General features: G+C 33.1%; 1 pseudogene; it reads right to left on the bottom strand.

The window, feature by feature from the left end:
* Positions 1-1381: 1381 nt before the first annotated feature.
* On the bottom strand, positions 1382-5219 carry LOC17880211 (annotated as a pseudogene).
* Positions 5220-18779: the final 13560 nt, after the last annotated feature.

Genomic DNA, 18779 nt, shown 5'->3' with positions numbered 1-18779 from the left:
CTTACCGTATCTTCTATAGATGCTTGATTGCTTTGAAGGTAATAATTAGTTTTAAGTCGTTATTTATACGACCCGCCGATTTAGTCGGACGGTAGTCGCTAATGAGCGACTACTAGCTGACTAGTGGACGACAAACTTGTGTAGTCGCCAAATAGTCGTCAAAACAAAGACAAAAATATTTCATCGTGAAATGGTCTCAATTTACTGACTACTCGACGACAGATTACCGACCTACAATATATTGTCGCCTATTAGTCGCTATTTTCCGACTATGTGACGACCATTTCTTGTAGTGGCTACTTACCGACTATTTAACGACTACGGAAAAGATTGTCGGTATGTAGTCGCTACTGAGTTGCCTTATAGCCGCTAAATAAGCGACTATAGATATAATTGCTAATCGTAGTCGCGTTTTGCCTGTTTTCTTGTAGTGAAGAAACCAAAAACAAGCCAGATCCCAGAACATCTATCATGGAATAGATCAAAACCAGACACTGGAAACATTATCTCTCTAATCCCATACCTTGCAAATATAGAGAATACCGCAGAAACTTGCCCTCGACCTCTGGGGAATAGCAAATAACAATAAACATTTTAAGTACTAAACTAATACAAAATTGAAAAAAAAAACAATCCATATGAAAATAAAATAACCAAAAATAACAACAATAAAAAACCAACAAAAACGTTAAAAAAATCATAATATAAATTATAAACCTCCCGCGTGCAGGCGCGGGTCAACAGCTAGTAATATATATAATGAAAGTAGAAAACTTAGAATAATGGTAGTGACAATCGTAAAACTGTTTTTTTTTCTAAAACGAATGTAAAATTTATTCAAGCAAAAAATCCTCGTTACAATATTTACATCCTTAGATTGATAGCTGATTTGAACGAAACCTATAGAAAGAAAAAAACACCGTAGAATGGTTATCTCTTTGAGGCTTTTGAGCCAAACGAAATCTGTCAACTTTAAGATATACATACATATACATATAGATATACAAGTTCGTGAAGTTTGCATATATATCTTAAGGTTTAATAGTGAAAGTGCGATCTATTTAATAATAGAGATATTAAATTGGAATTATAATACTGAAAGTGAAAAAAATTGTTTTTATAATTATAACAATTTAACTGTAATAACTAAAATCTAGTTTCAAACTCTGTCGCATATATAACTGTAAACACAAAAACTTAGCTGTGTTAACCCACAAACTGCAAGTTCCACGCATTCACATCTAAAACAAAAGCAATAAGTCAATATTCATTCATTTACTGTTATCTGGTTCTTGAAATCTTGATCCAAAACATAACGATGCACTTAAAAAGTGAGAGCTCTGAAAATGTATAGAGAAACACACAGACAGTTAAGCTTGGAACGCGCCAAGCAAACGCTTTTTCCTTCGATCTTTATTAACAAAATTTATCTTTTCCTAGGATACAATTTTGTCTCGGCTCTTACTCAATCTATTCCTACCAATAGAATTGAACCCGACTAAAGAACGAGCACTAAACCTATCTCTCCTACACCCGTGTAGTCCCAAGAGAAAACAAACACTCACCTTCTCAGCTTTTTGTTTTGCTAGCTTCGAAGTTTACAATCACGTACAAAGAGTCTCAAGTGTTCAAAGTGGCTCGTGGCCAAACCCTAGACTATTTATACTCACTACTCGAAACCCTAACCCTAGGATCTTCGAGGATCTCACCGAAACGGAATATACTTGCTTGTCAAGCTTATCCTTTCCTTATTTGATGTGAACAATATTCACCATATCTTCACACGCAATTCGTCTCTATCTTTGCTGCCAAGCAAGAAATCTTCCTTAGCACGTCACTCCATCCACTTAAGCTTTGCCACGTCATCTCACGACTCCATGTCAGCAACTTCGAGTGTCTGATGTGATCCTAGGCGTCTGATGTGGTGTCAGGCTCTGAACAGATGCAGCTTCCTGATCTTCACAGCAAGCTGTTCTGGAACTGCATCTTCAAGCTCCATCAAGACAAGCAACGTAATCTGATTTTATTCTCCACAAACCTGTTGTTCTTTCCTGCATTTTATTTCAGAGATAGATTGATGTATATGATATTTGAGAGTTTCTGCAAACGAATCAATAATAGGATACAAAACCGACAATATTCTAATATTTTACCTGCTACTAGCTATTCTCATCATACGTCGTCACAGCTGAAAAACTGAACATCCGGAATGTGTTGGACTTTGTAGTAATCTTCTCCACCTGAAACCAATTTCTCCTTCCACTCGTGCTTCATTCCTTTAATCTTCAGTTCCTTTAAGGATGTTATGTACTTGAATCCGTCAGGAAGTTCCTGCAACTTTTTGCAATCACCTATAATCAAATCACCAAGACATGGCATCGACCCTTTTTCTACTATCCACTCTTCCAACTCCAGTTGGTAAGATATTTCTAGAGCAAGTAATTGAGGAAATCCGCCTTCTGAGCAAACCATTCTCCTCCCAACGAAAGCCCAATAATTTAATTCAACTGATTTCAAATGAATCAATTTTTCTAGAATTGGCATCGGATCCTCCTCCATATAGCAAAAATATAGAGATATGTGTGCAAGGTTGGGAGGTAATTAACGTTGATCAGGAATCTTTGATATACGTACGAACAATAATAAATCTGTTAGATTAATAAAATCCAGAACGAACTCTCCCACATAATCAACCTCAGGCGGATTGTCATGATGAAGGAACGTAAGCGTCTCGAGGTTTTGCAATTCAAAGAGAGATGACGATAGTGTTTGTAAAGTAGACCTTTCATTCAAGGATACAGCGAGACTTCTGAGCTTGGTCATACAGTGGAGGTCTGTCACAGTACTGTGTTGCGTTGAGAAATGGCACAAGTACTCCAGGTTCACTAGATCACCCAAATCCAACTTGGTTTTATCATGCATATGCGAAGGTAAGGAAAGGTACCTCAACTCTAGCATCTCTTTCAAAACATTTGGCACATGAACTGGTTCAAGTCCATCAACAAATAAGTTCAAATAGAGCAGACGCTTTAAATTCCGCATAGTAGAAGGTAGATGAGATACCTTAGCCTGGCATAAGTTAAAATATCTCAAGTGGATGAGCTCTCCAATGCTAGAAGGTAACTTCCCTCCTTCAAACTTTACCCAAGAAAGATCTAACACCTTGAGCAATGGTAAACTTTGGAAGCCTGAAGTTGACTGTTTCCAATCTTCACGGAGTCCCCCAAATATAATAACTCTGACTTTTTTATTGTTTTTGTGTCCCAGTAAATGAAGGGCATTACCACTATGTACAACGAGTCTGCGAGATCTACTAGGAGATTGAGCATTGATGGTAGAGGTGGAAGTAGGGACTTTGATAATTTGTAGGAAGTTCTCTTCTTTGGCTTTAGATAAACATACTTCTCTCATCATGTCATGCATTTGACAATATTCCAATCCCGACCTCGAATAGCGTTTTCCAGGAATAACCATATTTCTCCTCACCAGCTCTTCTAGGTAGCCTTCTCCACTATCTCGGATGGGTGATCCGTTGTAAATTCCTTCTGCAGCCCATAAACTGAACAATATCCACAAATTTATCTTCCAATCTTCGGGGAAATTTGCTAGGTAGAGGAAGCAATGCTTTAAATGCATTGGCAAATCTTCATAGCTCAAAGACAATATTCTGTATTCCCGTGTTGTTGCGATTTGAACTCCAATATTGTCAGAAACTCTTTTCCACTCACGAACTGTACGTTTGCTAGCTAACAAGCCTCCCAACACTTTAACAATCAATGGTAGTCCTCCACAATATGAGACCATTTCCTTTCCCATGGCTTTCATTTCTTTATCAAACAATGGTAATGCTGCACAACATCACAAGGTAGATACATTTCAAGACAAAATTAACTAGATTCTCAATTTTAATTTTATAATAGAAAGTGTACCAGTTTCATCTCTCCTAGAGACGATACTCTCAAAGAGCTTCCAACTTTCTACGGCATTAAGGATTCTTGCTCTAAAAGGTAAACATGTTAGATCAACATGTAACCCAACACCTTCATTCCGAGAAGTAAGTAGCATCTTCCAACCTGCAAAATAATTGTATTTTCATGTTAGGGAATAAAACGCATTTATGCTATATATTACTTTTACGAGTTACCTCTTTTCCGTGGAAACACCTCTTTTATTCGGTCCCAATCTTCTTCTTTCCATACATCATCGACGACAACCAAATATCTAACGGTTTCCAATAATTGATAGAGTTTACTCTGGAGAACATTTTCGTCCATTTGTAAAATCTCACCATCGTGTGGCTGAAGTTGTTGCAAGATCATCTGCCAAACATGCTTTTGTGTGAAGTGTTGTGAAACACAGACCCATGCGAATCCATCAAAATGACGTCGGACTAAGTCATGATGAAAAACTTGTCTAGCCAAAGTGGTTTTACCAATACCGCCCATGCCAGATATAGAAACTACTTGAAATCTATCATTCTCCACCAAATGACCAACCAATTCTCCAACACTCTGCTCCACCCCGACAAGATCGTTTTCAGGACTGTTAGCGAAGGTATGTCGTATCTCTCTCTGAGCCCTTTGTCTTTCCTGAAAAGTCAGCGAACGACCACCATGATCAATGATTTGTTGAATCCCAAAACTCTGCATATCCTCAATCACCTTAGAGATCCTCTCAGTGAGGCCTTCGATATCTGAAGCAACTTTGTGGCGATCCGATAAAAAGCAAGCAAGTTTTTTGACATGCTTCTTGATCCCATTTTCTTTTCCTCTAATACTTTCTTTCAGAGTAAATGATTCAATGATATCCTCAGCATCATAAACCAAGTCTTGGACATCTTCCAAGGAGCTTCTCACCCTTTCACTTCCATGTTTCTTGGCATCTGCATCTTTCAACAACGACCGTAACCTTCTCAGCTGCAGCTTTAGACCATCAATTTGCTCATCAATTCCCTGTAGTCGCTCAGATTCTCGAGTCAGGAGATCCCAAAGCTTCTCAACTCCAAACGAAACAACTCCTTCAGCCATAATTGCTCGTTGAAAATCACCAACGATGAAGAAAGCGATCAGTTTTATCAAAACTCTAAGCTAAAAGTTGACTCCAAAGACAACATAAAAAAATAAAAATAACAATCGGACCATTTCGAAGAAGTTGCTTGTGTCATTAAACCGTTGATTCAGTCGTATCATTACTTATTGAATTCTCCAGCTCATTCACATTAATGCCTCAACTCTGCATAACATATGTCATATATAGCAGTAGAAAACTTGAGAGACTAAAATTTCAATTAGAGGCACACAAAACCTTGCACTGTTGGAAACTAATAAGAAGACCAAATTTTTACCAGGATTATACGAGCATATATATATAATATTTACACTGTAACAGTTTTATCATTCGAGAGTAAGTAAACACACCAATTACTCATTCTATATTTATAAATGTCAACTTATCTTAAGACAAGACAGACCACCACGTTCGTCGCACTGTAACTTAATTTATTCTAAAATATGATAAACTAACTATATGTGTGTATGCTGTTGACAAAAAAAATAAAAAAATTATGTGTATATCTTGAGGTCAATAAGGCCGTGTTCGTTTGCCTGTAGCCAACGACAGCAACAAAAAAGTTATTCGTTTCTTGTTTGATGAGCGACAATCGTCAACGACCAGCAACCGCAGTTTTTAGTTGCTGAAAATTTCAGCGATCATTAGCGATCGGTCATTGCGATTGGTACGTGAAGCAGGGACATGCAAGCGAATAACATAGCAACCAAAATTTATAAAGAAAAAAATTAATTTATTAAATAGTAAATGCACTCTTGACTTTTTAAGTATTGTTTGGAAACTATAGAGGTCTTGTCAACAACACTTATAGAATAGACCTCATCCTTATACGTCCGCCTTTTCTTATCACACTCGCTTGCACTTACATTGCTTCTGTACATAAAGAGAAAGACATAAGGACATGGTTTGACGAGCTTTCTGTCGACATGAACATTATAAGTCTTATATTCTTATATATGCACTGTTATTGTCCTTTTAATTCTCTGTTTTTACAAGAAAGCTTGGTCTTGTCTTAATTATTCATCGGTATGTTCTGAACATATTGGCAGGTGAAGAATATTGCAATGGAGATATTAGATTTCAATGAAGACCACAGACTGTTAACGGAAGAGAGAGTTCATGCCGCCTTTAACAAACTCGCTACAAACCCGTAAAATTTCGACCAGGAAATCTTTCTAAACTTGTCAGTGTTTTACTTTCCCCTGCCCTGAGAAAATATATTGTTTTGCCAAACGTGGAAATGAGATTATTCTGTTGATTGTACATCAGTTTTGCTCCTCTTTAGTTCAACCATGTCTAGAGCCTATACCGTATACACGGTATAAAAAAGTGGAAAAACTAACGAAACATAGCTCTCTTAATTGTGTAAATAAAGCTTATAAAAGCAATATCTGTTAAGCCACAAACGAGAAAACAAAACACTAATTTTTTAACCAATTTTTACAATAAACTTCAAAAACCAAGGTTCGTTTCTCCATAAAAGAGTTCTTAAGCATTATTTATATGAAATAGTTTTTGATATTCTGAGCCACAACATAACGATGCACTGAAAGCGAGAGCTGCGAGACTAATCCAAGACTTGGCAACGTATTAGTACTTCGGAATCTGTATTCTTCACAACCAATTCCGGATATTCTACGCGAAAACCTGTTGGTCAGCAGATGAGTAATGAATCTTATGAAGCAACCTTTATCTCTTAGCCCTTCACGTTTCCCATGTGACTTTGGTTAGCTTCTTGTTCTTTCCTGCATCTATTTCATAGATGGTACATGCAGGTTAGAACAATGTATAATAATTTAGACTGTCCACAAGACTTTCACATGAATCCAAAAGGATGCAAAACCAACAAAGTGAACATTAAACAATTTCTCTTACCTGGCTATTCTCCTTATTCGTTGTCACAGCTGAAAAATTGAACTTCAGGAATATGTTGGACTTTGTAGTAATCTTCTCCTCCTGGAACCAATTTCTCCTTCCACTCCTGCTTCATTCTTTCAATCTTCAATTCCTTTAACGATGTTATAAACTTGACTCCGTCAGGAAGTTCCTTCAACTTTTTGCAACCATATATAGTCAAATCACGAAGACATGGCATCGTCATATATTGTTAGAGCAAGTAATTGAGGAAATCCGCCTTTTGAGCACACCATTCTCCTCCCAACGAAAGCCCCAAATCTTAATTCAACTGACTTCAAATGAATCAATTTTTCTAGAATTGGCATCGGATCCTCCCTCATGTAGCAACAATTTAGAGATATGTGTGCAAGGTGGGAAGGTAATTGATGTTGATCTGGAATCTTTGATATACGTACTGCCAACATTAACTCTTTTAGATTAATAAAATCTAGAACGAACTCTCCCACATATGTGTATATTTTGAGGTTAAGGCCGTGATCGTTTGCCTGTAGCCAACGATAGCGACCAAAAGTTATTTGTTTCTTGTTGGATCAGCGACAATCGTCAGCGAACAGCAACCACAGTTTTTAGTCATTGAAAATTTCAGCGATCATTAGCGATCGGTCGTTGCGATTGGTACGTGGATCAGGGACATGCAAGCGAATAACATAGCGACCAAAAATTTATAAAGAAAACAATTAATTAATCTTCTTAATAGTAAAAGAAAATTACAAAATTGAAAATCATTGAATTTTGGTCAAAAATCCTAATTTTACCCATCAATTTTTGATGAAAGAAAGTCTTTCTCAACAAAATCATAAGGGATAAGATTGTCAAAAAAAAATTAATAGAGAGGATCCGCGTGTTTGTATATTGACCCGCCCGAAGATGTTCATGGAATCATGGGTCCTCATCTACAAGTGTGAAAAACGGCTGGAAAAATTATCAGAAGTGTTGGTGGACTCAAAAATGATAACTACAAAGCCCATTAACATAACCTTCTTGACGAATCCATTAGTTTTTATTTTAAGCCCAAATAACTACTCTGTTCCCATTTTTTGTTAATCAAGTTTCAATGATACTATGATTAGTCAAAACATTAAATACCAAATCAGAACTTGATTAACAGAGCATCTATCGATTAATACCCCCTCATACGTATCTTAATACTGTTAAGATATAAACCAATGATATTAAAAACACCTGTAAAAGAAGTTTCTCAACTAGAGCTCATCGTCTCTTGACAGAGCTCATCATCTCATCTTTTCTCCTATTTTCTCAATTTTTTTTTTAAATTTGGAAACACCCTATCTAAAACGTACCAATGGATTTAAATACCCTATCTAATACATGAATTAAATTACAAGTATTATTGTTAATCAACAAGCATTATAAATCAATCATAGATTTAAAAATAATCATGAATGTTGGAATAAAAACCAAAAATTAAATTTATATGAGAACTTTTGAGAAATACCCCTTTTGGTGTACCCCTTTTTAAAAATACCCCTCTTTTCTATCTATTTTCAAAAATACCCCTTTTCAAATATGAAAAATAATATACTTTTATATGGTTGAAAAGATACATCAAGATTATCATTACTACTAGGAGACTAAATCCAAATATTTATAAGGTTTTAAAAGGTTATAAACGACATTTATAAGGTTTTTATAAGGTTTAAACGACATTTATAAGGTTTTTAATGGTTTTTAAAAGGTTTTTAAAAGGAAATTATACGGTATTTATGAAATATATATATATATATATATATATATAAATTTACACACATATAAAGATAAATTGTGTCTATAAATATAAGCTTACACATATGTTTTTGATAAATTTCAAATTTTATAGTGAATTTTTGATAAAATTAAAAAGAGGGGCATTTTTAAAAAGTGGTGTTGGAAAAAGAGTATTTTTGAAATTCCCCCTATTTATATATCTAAATTGACAACGGGTCATGTACATTTACACTCTTTTTTTAAATATGTTGTTTATTCTAACTGTGGATCTTATGCTTAATCAGAACTAGATTAATTTTTTTGTTAAACGGGTCATGTAATTTTGTGACATTGTTCTTAAATAACACTAGGATTTTACATAACTAATAACTTTAATTGGTTGAAACTTCTGAAAATATTTTTTTTTGTGTTTTCTATTAGAATAGTTTTGAATAATTAAGAATGTAAATGGCTTCAAATATGATCATCTTTTACTTGAAAAAGGAACATTAAAATAATAAGAGATATTAGCATCTACACCTACTTTCTTACAAAGTAATATCAGTTATACCTACTTTTTGCTACTCATATACTTTTTCATTATGAAATAACAAAAAAATCCCTTACTAAATCTCTTCTACTTACGATACTTTAGTCTCTTATGCTGAATCTCTTCTTCACTTTTATTTATTCAGATGAGAGTAAAAAAATAAAATAAAAATATCTCTCACACATCTAAGATAAATCCAAGCCTCTTTCACAAACCATCATCTCCACCAGGGATATTTGGTTAGATCTTTATCTCCAGTTAGCCTCATCTGAGATTGACGGAGGAAAAGAAGGAGAGGGTGTTAACGGCGACCTCGACGGAACACTGAAATAGTTAAAGAAGTTTTTGACGCTCCTTGTGTTTAATCAATCATCTCGAAGCCTTGTTTTCTCTTTGATCGTGTTCTATCCATCAGTTACTGACACTCCTTAGGTTTATAACATTAATTCATATGTTTTTGTTATATTCTGCAAATATTTCTCTATTTTTTCCAGAATACATGAGTACATTCTGAGGTATCCATGAAACTATGTACATGTGGTTATTATTTGTAACAAACCAAACCTCTAACGAAAGAGAAGAAAGGTATCCATGAAACTCTGTACATGTGATTCAAGGTCAGCTCCATATCTCAAGACTAAATGCAATTGACCCCAACAATAAATTGATAAGGTTTTGCTATGCATTTGTTCTGTTTGATGTTGATCATATGACTCAAATATCCATATGGGCATGATTGTATGGTAGATGACTAACTAACAACGCAAGATAAAAAAGTAATAACAATAGACATCTACTTATGGATTGTCATTCATGTTCTTGTTCTTGTCCAATTGTTCTTGTTCAGAGAATTGGATAATACTAGTAAGCGCATGTGGCTGGGGTGATTTCACGTAAAATTATACTTTAACACACATTTTCCATTGTTTTGAACATGTGGCAAAATATTTAACAAAAAAAAAAACATGTGGCAAATGTCTTCTGAGCAATGTGGAATTCTCCATGTTATAACCATATGTACATTGTGTTATGGACACATCATTTTTCGATGAGTGGTGAAGCAACACTTAGCTTGAGCAGCCGCCACATCATTACCGTACTCAGACCATACCAAAACACGGCTCGAAAGATCTAGCAGAATTAGCATTAAGTTTGCTTCTACCATGGCCTTCTACCTCCTTATTTCTCAAAGATTGCAATCAAACAGATAGATTAGTTTACATATAGTGAACCCAGATCTTACATCTTTTTTTGCAAATAAAAGAGAAACAAGTGACGAAGGAGAGAGAAAATAAGAAGAAGAAAGAGATGACATATTGGTTTGGTGATATTTCCCTTTGGTTTTACAAGGGTAAAATTGTCTGAAAACTTGTTTCTCCGTACCAAAAACTCTAGAAAAGTATAGCATGGACTCAAAGTAGGTCCTTTTGCAAGTTTCACAACTAAAAGTATGTTAAAACGTAAATCACCCAAATATTAAATTATATTTTAACCAAATGTGTTAACCTACAGGGTATTGCGAATTAATTAGTAATCATTTGTTCTGTCAAATAACCAAAGCCTATAGGACATATATAACTGCTGATCATAATTATTAAAAAAAAAACAGATATGTAAGACGTCGTTAATAAATCATAACTTTTCTGTAAATCTTGCGGGTCTATAGTTTATGCGCGTACTTTGAAAAAAGGATAAATAATGACATAGTTATCTTATATATAGGTTGAAATAAACATAATAAATAATAAATAGTTATCTTAGATTAGTGTTAAAAATTAAATTTATAATATATGTAATTTAATCATCAAAAATTTTAGTTTTCCTTAAAGAAAATAGGTATTAATGTTTTAAATTATATATTATATTAATATCAGTTTAAATATATATATATATATATAAACTAGAAGAGTGATATTGTTGAAACTTTTTTGAAGAAAATGATTTAGTAAAATGTTTGTAAGTCTTTTGAACACAAGCAAGGCGGATGCGAACATATTATTGTATAACATGTTTCGAAGGATGGTTTTATGTCGATTAATAATCTTTAAATTTATTTTGAGATGCGTCTAACCTGACGGGTTAACCAATCATAAGCAATTTGCTAACACACCAATTTTCAACATTTTAATTAATTATTCAAAACACATGGTAATGATGGAAACCAAATCTCTTGCTTTCGCAAAATTCTGCAGCTGCAACCACATCCTCTATTTAACTATAATAAAAGCAATTTTATAATAAAGTAATTTTTATAGTAAAAAACAAATTGATTTATAATACTAAAATTATATATTATCCCGCGGGTTCAAACCTAGTATATATATATATATATATATAGAAGTATTTTGTCTTGAAAATGCTGATGTGGCACTCTCACATAGCTTCTCACCAAAAATTGCACAATTACCATAATAAAAGTAGAGGAATTCCTCAAAATACCATCATTTTGATTTTCTTTCCAAAAATACCACTAAAATCAAATTATTGTTTAATGGTATAAAATTTTAAATCTTTGGTTTGGGTTGATTATTTGCAATTTAGGGTATAGTATTTAGGGGGTAGGGTTTAATGTTTATGATTTAGAGTTTAGAGTTTGAAAATTTAAAATTTAATTTTAGTTTTGTGGTATTTTTGTCCTAAAAACAAAAATGATGGTATTTTAGAGAATGCCCCAGAAAAGTAAATATATACAAAAAAGACATTAACTACACTTAAAACTCGATACCAATATTCTGTTTTATAACCACTGTAAAATATTTTTTACATAGAAAGCAAAAAACCCTAAAGTATAATCTGTTTCATAAATAATCTCCATTTTATACATGTTCTATCCCACAGTAGTTTTGTTCAACTTTATTATTTTTTCCAAATGACGACTTTTACTTTCTTGGAGGGTTCGAATCTAAGCAAAGAATTGACCATGTTGTACATATATGATGAGATGCCTAAACAGTTCGTTTAATATTTTAACAAAAAACATAAGTTGGCGATAATATGACGGGACGAGTTGTAAGACAGAAAGAGTTATAATATGCTTCCAAATGATTATATGACTGGACAAGTTGTAAAACGGACCGTGCTTGAATCGATATTATTACAAAACTAAAATATCATTAATGGCATACGTAGTTCAATACGAGTAAAATCTTCATTTTACTATTTATTTAATAACACGAATGTAGGACGTGTATAATCAAATTGACGTAGTAAAGAGTGATATTATGCAATATTAATAATTATTACTAAACTCTAACAATATGATCACAATTGGGTGCTATGTCGAGCTTGTTTTAATTTCAAGCTAAAAATTTTAAAAATAAAAACATTTTTGTTAAAAATCACAACTTTACTTAAAATAATCCATTATAAAAAATTTTAAAACCTAAGCGTTAAATTTACAGTACGTGAAAACATGTTGAACTTATACACCACTGACGGACCCACAAAAGGACTGGATGCTCGGCCCGGTTTGTTTTCAACGTATATAAGTTTAACACGTAGATTTAACCCAAAAAGAATATTTTGATTTATTGAAAAATAGAAATTAAAAACATAAAATATTTTTTTAATGTATATTTTATTTTATATCAAAATCAATTAGCCTTAGTTGAATTTTAATTTTTAAAAGTTAGATCAATCGTTTTTAATTTTTAAAAGTTAGAAAAGTTAAAATATACCTGTGAAATCTAAGTACCATCGAACCTTGATGAGTCTTCACCATGAAACAAAAGTGTTCAATTTCACCATCGAAATTGCAGAGTGCAGAGAACATTTGAAATCAACAGAAACATCAAAAGACACATCAAACACAGACACACACACACACTAACGTACACAAAGACACATTTTACTAGCTACTTGAGAGCTACAGAACTCAAAAACTGCAGTCACGCTCATGAAACAAAATCATTACACAAACAAGGTTAGACCTCAAAAACTAGAGCCCAATAACAGTAGTTTCACGAGGCCCACTAACACATCAACAACTTCAATTGCAGAACAGAGAAGACAAAATGAGCATTAATCAACAAAAAGACATAACCCATGAAAAATCTTGATTATCTAACAATGAATACACAAAATCATATAAACATACAAAGGAGACAGAGATAGGAATCATAAGGTCAACATGATTGATGAACTAAAAAGTAGAGAAAAATGGCTTGCATTGCATCATTCCAAACGTATATGCATACATGACTATGAGATTCATTTCTGTATGTTGCAGACACGTAATTCTACGTGGTCAGAAAGCAACATAAACTCGGTATAGTAATCTAATAAACCAATGCAATGAAACTCACAAATCGAATGAGTAAAGCAGCATATACCTCAGTTATAAATGTAGTTATGGTCTGATGCTACATGATCCTTCTTCTTTTTGATAACTGTGAGGAAGTCCTCTTGATCAAATCTTCATAATAATAGAGAACATCACAATGACCTGCAAAGACAGTAGAACCAAAATCAAAAACCAAGAGAAAAACAACAACAGAGAAGTATAACATAATATCAAACCAAGAACAAACATAAGTCATATCAAGGGTCAGAAACCTTGTCTGCATATCAATGGATTTGTAGTAGTTATTAGCAAAAAAGGAATTCTAACACTGCATACGGATTACACAAAATCATATAAAAAAGGGAGATACAAAGGAAACAGAGAATCATGAACACTCATTACAAAACAAAAGAGATGATTAATAACAATATGGTGAATCATGATGGATGAATTAAAAAGTAGACAAGCTTGCATCAATCGTATATGGCATAGACACCTATAAGGCTATAACGACTATGAGATTGAGTTCTGTAAGTTGTTGCAGACAAGTGATTCAATGTGGTCGGGAAGCAACCACAATCCAACATGAGATTCAGTAATAAGTTTAATAAAACAACGCAAATCAAACCAGTTAAGCAGTATACCAAATCTTGTAGTTCCAAAAGGAGATGGATACCAAATCTTTTAAGATGATTGATATAGTAAACCTAAGACACAAGAGATCAACATCAACAAGACCATATCGAGACAGATATAAATTCCAAAGTCAGAGAGGAACAAGAAGAGAGAGAGATCCAAAGAAACAGAGCAGTGTACCTTGAAGGAGAAAGTGGAAGCAAGAGCACCACCATGAAGACGAAGGAGAGGTAGTAAGATCCCAAGAGGAACCAAAAGCTTCGACTGCCACGTTTGATCGCTCTGCTTCATATCTAACCCTAGATCATCGGACCGTATCACACACGTCACAACTACAAATCGATGAGAGGAAAGCTATAAAGGTACAAGCTTTTTCAGCTACGATGAATTCAAAAGAAACATAGCAGTGTACCTTGAAAGGGAAAGAGGAAGCAAGAGGCAAGAGCACCACCATGAAGAAGAACCAAAAGAGAGAGAGAGACGACTAAGAAGAAGAAGAACCAAAAACCCTCGACCGCCACAAGTTCTCAAGCCTCAGCACCGTTTGATCGCTCTGCTTCATATCTCACCCTAGATCATAGAAACCGTGTCTCACAAGTCACAACAACAAATCGATCGAGAGGAAAGCTAAAGGTAGAAACTTTTTCATGGAAGATGAATCATAGAATGAACAAAGGAGATTGACTTAGTTTTGGTTTTAGGGTTTAGAAGAAGAAGAACTGGTGAGAAATATATACTTTTGATTTCTCTCGATCAAGAAATTAGTATTTAAATATTTATAAGCAAATTAATTAATTAGGAGGTTGAAAAGAAAGAAAAGGAAATTGAAAATATCAATCACAACAACTTAACGGTCATATAAAATATGAGTTTAATTAAGGAAATGAATTAAAATATGAGATTTCGTATCAATTTTGTTTTTATGTTTTGGTCCTTTTGGATATGAGATTTCGTATCAATTTAGTTATATGTTTTGGATACCGATGATCTCTACTGTCCAACATCACCTCTCTTCTCCTTATCTAGAAATAAGTTCTTCTTTGATCCATATGTAAATTTTTAAAAAAAGAAATCATAAGATAAACCTTAGGTGTAATTAAACATTAATCTTAATTTAAATGCCACATAAATTTACAGATTTTTTTTTATTCTAACGTAACCAAACAACATAACTAAATTTTTTCTCCAACGTATCTACTGTCCGACATAACAAAATAACGTTGATGCTTGTTTGGTGTTGAATCACTTGATTGGGGCAGTTTTGTATTTTCTGGTTAAAAATTTGCATTTATTCATTTTCACCAAAACAGTTTTTTTGCTACTGAAATGGCAGTCGGTAACATTACTGACTAAGTTACTATTAATTAACGACTAAAATTTCTTTTAGTAACAATTATGTCTTTAAATGGTCATATATATAGTACCTACTTTTACAATTTACTTAAGCCTTCATTGCACACATATAGTCCAATAATTATCTTATTTATGGGCCAAAATATCAAACAAGTCTATGTATATCTATTTTGATAGATAAAACATAAAATTTATCTATTTTTATTAATCTACCAACTCAAAAAAAAAAAAGACATTCTCTTTTAGAGAAAAAAAAAGTAAAAAATTACTTAACGATAAAAGGATAACACTAGGGTTACTAATATATTAAAAAAAAAAACAACTCATCGAAAATTTAGAGAAAAAATAAACGACTACAATAATAAACCAACAAACACACGCAGCAAAATATCAAAAAAAAAAAAATTAAAATAACAAAAAATTAAAATAATAATAATAATAAATCGCCACGCGGAACGCGGGTCAACATCTAATATATATATATATATATAAACTCCTTTTGGCACAAATTTATTTCGTTTTAATGAATCAAAATAATTTGCAATTCAATATCTATCTTCATTATCTAGTCTACAAATATAACAATAATACTTACCTAGAGATAAACTTTGACTCAAAGATTCACACATGAGATGGCGCACTCTTCTTTTAGTAGAATCGATAGGCACTCACCACTCAAATATATGGCGAGTGATGACAATATATATAGGCAGTCCATATTTTTGAGGGCAAAAGAAAAGTTGTCAATTATAAATTTCTAAGTCTATCATACTTTTACAAATATACCTCTGATAATTGTATAAGATTGTAGTTAGATGTTGGTTGCTTGATTGCTATTAAGGAACACTACTGCACTCCATCATAAGAAATTTATTCATATTATGTTATCTTTTTTTCTCTCACAACAAAATTACTCATAGAGTTGAGAACTAAACTTGACTATAAGATAGTAGAAAGTAAGGAACTTACGTGATTTTGTAATGTACATGTACATCCTCTATTGATTGTTATGGTTGCAGTTATATACACACACTAGATCATACCCCGTACTAAAGCATGGATTGAATTTTATTTTGTAATTTTTTTATATGTTTATATATTTTAGAATAAAGTTATAATAATTATACAATATTAAATGAAAAGATATTATTTTTTGTGAAGTTCTTATTTATGATATTAGACTATATAATTGAAAATTATTTAATATTGTTTTAGTAACTATTTTATTTATGTTAACAACTACAAAATGAGACTGAAAATAATTCGGAGTTCGTGATTTCATTTGAGAATCCTAATAAAAAAAATTCCTTTCACAATCCATCATTTATTATTTTCAATATTGAATGCATAATTAAATTTTGAAATATTTAAAATTTTCAAATCTTATTTAAATTATATCGTCATATAATCTTAATCTGCTGTCTACTATAAATATTTAAATATATGTTAAAAATAAAAGAAATTAAATTTGGAACTATTAAAGTTTTATGATGATCTTTAAAATAATCAAGTTAAACTATTTTTAATTGTTTCAAATTAAAATAATTTATTGAAATTTATTACTTAAGTCTGAACTTTTTACCATTACAATTTCTTATTCACAGATTGAACAATTTGCATTTGTTTTAAAAATTCAAATCATGGCATATGCAGAAACAAATATATTTACAAAATTATATGGATGATATGATGATTTGTTTGTTTCAAAAATATATAATCATATAAAGATGATAGGTGAAATATAATGGTTAATAATATTTTAATATGGTAAATTATATATCAAATCTTATATGTTGATTTCGATTGGTTGTTCTTTTTATGAAATTAGTTATGTATTTAATGTTCATATTAATTCTTCAACACATTGGGGATAAAAATAAAAGAATTATTTGCGTCTACACCCACTTTGACAAGTTTTAATCACACGCAGAACCACTTTCTGCTTACGGTGTACTTTTGTTCGACATTAGTTGTTTGGGCCGGAAAAAAATGACTATTGTGCCCTCTGTCTCTATTTTTGTATAGTTCAGTTGTAACTGAATCTGAACAAATCAGGGCCGTACGATGGAAACTAAATTATTAGATTGTGTGGCTTATATTAATCGTTGTTTCAAACGGTACTTGTGGATTTAAAGCATTTTTCAACATAAAAATTCGTTTTTTTTTGTGGATAAGGAAAAACTAAACTGAGCTTGGGGTTTTTGTCGGTCTTCTCCAAACATGGCTGCGCAGGTAAGGGTTTGTGGATAGTTCTTTTTCTTCATAAACTTCTGGTTTGATCATTCTGGGTTATTAATTTTGCTTCTTTCGCGCAGGACGAACTACCTCTTTTTTGTGTGGTTGTTTCAGGGAAGTGGTGTTTCACCGAGCAAAACGTTTGTGAATGGCACGTCGACCAACTGCTTCTCTCGAGGATCGTTCCTTTCTCGGCGGAAATCAATTTGTCTCAACTAGAGGATGCTGTGGTTGCAGAATTCAACTTGGTTAATAAGAAGGCAAACCTGAGCTATTGTCTCCCCAGCAATTTGCATTTGTCACCAGTACTTAGGCCGCCGCCAATGTTAGTCAGCACAAACGTTGGCCTTTAGTACTATATGGAGATGCTTTGTGGGAACAGAGGTCTAAATTTTTTTGTAACATTCGAAGAGTTCCGTAAAAGAGCCCAAACTGAAGTCGAGTTGGAGGGAGAACAGAACCCTCTTTCGGTGGATGGCTGTAGGAAACGTAATTGCGGGTCTTCATGTGGATTAAGTAAGCGTGATGTTGAAGAAGAATTGTGGGGAGATATCAACTGCTGGATCAAAAAATATTGTTATTGAGGTTACGCAGGAGGATGAAGCTTTCCTTGATGAAATAGCAGCAGCAGAGGATGGTAGGAAAAATGAAACAGATGTTAAGGGGAGGGTAACTGAAGATGGAAATGATATTGTTGAAGAAGATGGTTGGATTGAAGACATGTTGAATGAAGAAATTTTTGAAGAAAAGGATGTTTACGTGACATTAAAACAATATGAAACTGAATTCTGGGGAAATTTCATAGGTGATAACTATGGTCGAGTGGATGTTTTGGAGGTGATGTGTAATACACATTCTTGTTTTGACCATACTGTCATTTTGAATGGTAGAGTCCCAGTAAAGCCTGAGGATAAGCCACCAGTACTAGGTTCAGACCTGAATGAAGGGGGAGTATTGAATGGAAACGTGCCTAGAGTGTTTCCTCAAAGCGCCAGTGGATAACCAAGTGTATCCAGGTGGACAGATGGGTATGGA

The sequence above is a fragment of the Capsella rubella genome, unplaced genomic scaffold (genome assembly GCF_000375325.1).
Source record: "Capsella rubella cultivar Monte Gargano unplaced genomic scaffold, Caprub1_0 scaffold_7, whole genome shotgun sequence".
Lineage (NCBI taxonomy): Eukaryota > Viridiplantae > Streptophyta > Magnoliopsida > Brassicales > Brassicaceae > Capsella > Capsella rubella.
Note: the sequence above shows the minus strand (reverse complement) of the source record. Positions and strands in the feature narration are given on the sequence as shown.